At 46.1% G+C, this 5,227-nt stretch overlaps 1 long non-coding RNA gene across 1 annotated transcript; it reads right to left on the bottom strand.

Annotated features, from left to right (window-relative positions):
• Nucleotides 1-2,455: 2,455 nt before the first annotated feature.
• LOC107182519 lies at nt 2,456-4,014 on the bottom strand. The gene is made up of 2 exons (XR_001513236.1): nt 3,838-4,014; nt 2,456-2,670 (listed from the first exon to the last, which is right to left on the bottom strand). It is a non-coding gene; the product is annotated as an uncharacterized LOC107182519 (long non-coding RNA).
• Nucleotides 4,015-5,227: the final 1,213 nt, after the last annotated feature.

Raw genomic sequence — 5,227 nt, 5'->3', positions numbered from 1 at the left:
ACCAAACCCTGAAAAAAAAAAAAACATTATGGGTGGTTTTTCTAAGTTTTATGCAGATTTTGGCCTCATTTGTATTAATCCCTCTTCAGTAAGTAGGAAAGATCTGACGAGGAGGAAGAAGTGGGCAATGGGACGTTTGGAGGGAGGCAAGAAGGAAGAGACAGTGAGTGGGAAGTAGCGGGGGAGGTGGAGAGGAGCATTCTGGGAAGTCTCCAGCAGTGAGGCAAATCCAGGTGCCAGGTGCTGGGCATGGTACTACACACACCCTCCCTCATGTAACTCTCTCAACTGCCCTGTGAAAAGACAATTTCATCCCCAACCTTGCAGACATGAGGCTCAGAGAATAATACTTGTCCGTGGGCTCCTTGACGTACGAGGAAGAGCAGGGGCTGGAAGCTCCATTAGAAAATGAACTCTGCCTCCCTCTTCCTCAGGCCCTTCTGTGCATTCTGAGTGTCTTCAGGCCCGTATCTTGTGGTTTACTTTCCCTTCCAGGTAGGAAACTTATCTTCTGGTTTAAAGTCCTCACTTTCTTCCTAGATAAGGTAAAGTTTTCCCTCGGTGAAGAAGCCGCCCCCTTGGGCCTAGGTCCACCTAGAGCAGACGTGTGGAAAGCTGTGTTTCGGAGGCCATGGCTTAACTATCACAGTCCCCCTACATCCTAGTTTCTCTCATTAATCCGTGGGATCAAAGACTGGCGAGATGAGGCGGCCAACGCATCCCCGTTTCCCTGAGGCTGCCCTTGGCCCTTCCATTTTTTACAGAGGAGTATCAAGACGGGTTCTAAGTAATTTATCTTGGATTTTGTTCACTGGGGCTTTGGAAAACAAAGTTTGATTTCACAACCTGGTAAGCAAACTTACTCCTCGAGTTCACGTAGTTCAGTCTCACCTTCGGTCCTTGCTCAATTGTTTGAGGTCCTGGCTGCCTGCCAGGATGATGGGTCCTGGCTGACCTTCCCCACTAAAGACAAAAGTGTCGCTTCTTGCAAAACAGGCCTGGCTTTCACTTTTCATGAAAACATGACAAGCCGTTAGTGCCGCTGACGGGCCCAGCCAAGGGTCTTTCTAAACCAGGTGGTGCCCTTGGCTGCCAAGTATGTAGGCGACCTCGAACTCCACAGGAGGGCCTGCCATAGCTCAGCTCCCTTGTCCTATAGGAAGTGTCAAGATCTGATGGCCTAAGCATTGAGAGAGAGTGAAAACTCATCGCTCTACTTCCCTGAGAAAGGCAAGGAGCATGGGACCATTAGTAATCAGATAGTTTTCAAAGCACATTAAATCAGCTAAGCTAACTATTTCAACATAGGCCCATCATTCCAATTGTTCTGACATTTTCCAGAAAGCTCTTTTTCATTGTTAGGAAATAAAAACCTAGAAATACCTGTATGCCAACCCATCAAGGGAACAACCGCTATCTCACCCAATATTGTACCTGCAGCCACCCCAGTTGTTTTGACCTTTCTACTTCAATGGCTGACTGCAACACTGGAATGCTAGACCTCACCCAGATGGTGACCTTGATGGCCAGCCCCACTGGGACAGGTAGGAGTTAGCCCCTCCTGCAAGTTCCCAGGTGATGCTAATGCTGTTTGGTCCGGGGACTACACTTTGAGAATCACTGCTCTACATCTAACAATGCAGAGGAAATGCAAGAGGCAGAAGAAACTGTTAACACCATGAGGATGCACTGAAACAAAATTCAGACTCTGAGGAACAGATCATTCCTTATAATTTATAAGGGAAAAAAGGCAAGAAAGAAAAACCAGAGATTGAGGACTTAATAGGCACAGAGAGCACGGCCAAGATGGCAGAGCACAGCCTTGTTTTGCGCGTGGAGCTGGATGCCCACGTTTACCAGATGCTGCCGTGGCCTCCGGCAGCAGATACAGGCTGGAATTTGGCCCAATCTGCCTAGACTGGTCATGGCCAAGTCACTTTAATAGGGAAGAGTGCCTATGTCAACTCGAGTATGAAATATCACGTGAGCTCTCTGCTCAGGCACCAGTAGACTATCCCGGCGCTGCTGAGGAGACAGCGACAGATTCTAGCTTCTACTTTGTAATCTGGTTCCCGGATTGACACTGGGCATAGTGCTTTCATTGGCATTCCCTTCATACGTCAGGACAATGCCTCTGACTTTAATATCTTTTGATGAATCATTTCAAGTGAGTAAAACAGGTATCTGAGATGTCCAGAGGATCTGAAACCAAATATGGCTATGGAAAACCACTCCCTCGACTTCCTGTAGCATAGGATATACAAATTACATGTATTTAGCTATATTGTATTCAATTATTGTTGCACTTAGCTTAAAATAAGGATTGCTATTGTATTTAAAGGAATCAATGAATGTTACTATTTGTGAAACTGAATATTTTGTGTGTGCTTATAAACATTACCTATAAATCAGCACTTGGGAAATTTTTACTTTCTTAACCTATTAATACCAGGAATTAAATATGAAAAATTAAATAGAAAAAAAAATGACGCTTGGGGCACAAATCTTTGAAAGGTTGGAACCCCTCCGCCTCAGCGTTTGTAAGTCCAGGATTTTGACAGGGATAGGAATGGAGAAAGTCGTCTTTCCTGGCCAGTGTTCCATACTCTCCTTCACCATATCCAGTGCTGAGTACAGCTCCATCACCCTCCCCTGTGTCCATGTCTCTCCCTATGAAAAGAGGGTGTGTCCGTGGCTCCTCCTCCATTTTCTGTTGGCTAAAAAGGCGCATCTTGCCAGGCCAGTGTTGCTAAGTGGTTAGCATTGACCTACGAATCAGTTTTGATTCCCAGTCAGGGCACACGCCTGCGTTGTGGGCTTGATCCCCGGTAGAGGGCCATGCAGGAGGCAGCCGACCAATGATTCTCTCATTATTGATGTTTCTGTCTCCTTCTCCCTTCCTCTCTGAAATCAGTACAAATCTATTTAAGAAAAAAAGGAAAGTACAACATCTTTGGATGAGTTGGAGTTAGTTTCAGCTATTTGACAGGTTCCCCAAAGTGAAGGCTTTGATACCCATCACCTAGAAGAGCATCTCAAAATCAAAGTATTCTCCATCACTGTCCCTTCCCACTGCCCAGCCTTTTCACATACAATCCTTCTCAGCGGGGTGGCACCATCTAGTTGGCTCAATAATGGGCAACTTGAGGCAGAAACAGAGGACAGAACTTCTTCCTATGGCACCTATTTGGAGGCTTTGTTGAAATCTAATCCCCAAGGTGACGGTACTTGAAGACAGGACCCGTGGTAGGTAATTAAGTCATGAGTGTGGGGACCCCGTGAATGGGATCAGTGCCCTCAGAAGAGGCAGAGAGCTAGTGGACTTGTTCTGCTTTGTGAGGAAGTGAGAAGTCAGCTGCCTGTAACCAAAAAGCACCCTTTCCAGAACTGGACCGTGTTGACACCCTGATATCAGACTTCCAGCCTCCAGAACCGTGAGAACTAAAATTTTGTTGATAAGCCACATGGTTTACAGTATTTTGTTATGGCAGCCCAAGCTAGGACGGATGCTTACTTACACTTTGAACAAATGGAATCCTTGTAGTTTCAAAATACAGGGTGTCCCCCCAAAAATGTATACACACTTTAACAGCTGATAGTTCAATTCTGAAAATGAAAAGTCTTTTAGTAAACACTGCCTTTATAATTATTCAAAGTGTGTGTACACCTTGTTTTGGGGACACCCTATATTCTGTCCTTGACTTCCATCTTTTATCTCTTCCTAACTTCGGGTCCATTTTATTTTTTTATTGTCCTCCCCCTCCAGCAGCTCTATTCTTGCCGTGCCATGGCAGGGCATCTTTAATAGAAAACACCAAGGAAAATATCTATTCTCACCAGTGACTAAGTCCTGGGACACTGTTCTCCGTCTTCTCCATGTTGTGTTCTTTGTATCCTCAGGATGATAATATAGAATATATTCGAAGTGCTGACACACTGCAAACGAAGTTAAGACGTATACATCTAAAGCATATGTTGTATTGGTGCAATAATGGTCATCTAGAATATGGGACTCAAGAGACAACTATTTGTAGTATATTGTCTTTCTCTTGAACTTTACCCAAATACACATACTGCAAAACAAACATTTATGAGGCAATCAGGGAAAGGTGGACACTGGTTATGTGACGAATTACTTTTTAGGTAGTTGTCTTTTTCTAAGAGTGTTATCTTTTAGCACTAAAATACTTCAGAATGAAATGATGTCTGAGATTCACTTCAAAATAATTGGGGGGGAGGGGTGATTGAAAAAGGGGATATAGGTAAAAAAAAAAAGATCTGTCTTGAAATGATAAATATGGGCACAGGGAGATTCATAACACTCTACTTCCTTCATTTATATGTTGAAGTTTCCCATAATAAAAAGTAACAAAACTCAGGGTGACAGACATATTTATTCTGACTCCAGGTCTCACCCCAAACTTCCCAGCTCTGGAGAGGAACGGAGGCCAACACCAGGCCCCCTCCCCTGAGCACCCCGGCAGTCGTGCTGTCTGTCCCTGGAGCAGCGCTGCCTGGTTCAGCTGGCATGCGGTAGGGATGGAGGAAGGCTGGGTGCATGACATGTTTCTCAACATGCACAGAGGCAAGGGCAGAACAGAGCACGACGCCCCGGGAGGCAGGAGGGGCTTCTCGCTCTCACCCCGTGTCCCTGGGTGCCCCAATACTGAGCAGGGGCCGAGTCTCCCGTGCTGTGAGGCTTCCTTGGGTGGAACACCTGTGCTTCTGATTCACTTTCTCCCAGGCTGGGCCGGACGGAATTGGCCTGGGCCTCGCAGCTCCTAGGATTAGCTGCAGACTCCTGCTCCCCACAGTGGGAGCTTGACACAGGTACAGTAAAAATGGTCAAGCAGCCCTAACCGGTTTGGCTCAGTGGATAGAGCATCAGCCTGCAGACTGAAAGGTCCCAGGTTCGATTCCGGTCAAGGGCATGTACCTTGGTTGTGGGCACATCCCCAGTGGGGGGTGTGCAGGAGGCAGCTGATCAATGTTTCTCTCTCATTCATGTTTCTGACTCTCTATCCCTCTCCCTTCCTCTCTGTAAAAAGTCAATAAAATATATTATAAAAAAAAGGTCAAGCAGGTGAATTCAAGTTGGTTTGGGGGCAGGGGAAGTGCCACAAACCTCCGGCTCTCCCTCACACCTGGCCTGTTAACAGTAAGAGGAAACAAACAGGGCCTGGATGGCAGAAAATAAGATGGTAACCACGCCTGGAAACCAGCCAAA

The sequence above is a fragment of the Myotis davidii genome, unplaced genomic scaffold (genome assembly GCF_000327345.1).
Source record: "Myotis davidii unplaced genomic scaffold, ASM32734v1 scaffold1477, whole genome shotgun sequence".
In the NCBI taxonomy this organism is placed as follows: domain Eukaryota; kingdom Metazoa; phylum Chordata; class Mammalia; order Chiroptera; family Vespertilionidae; genus Myotis; species Myotis davidii.
Note: the sequence above shows the minus strand (reverse complement) of the source record. Positions and strands in the feature narration are given on the sequence as shown.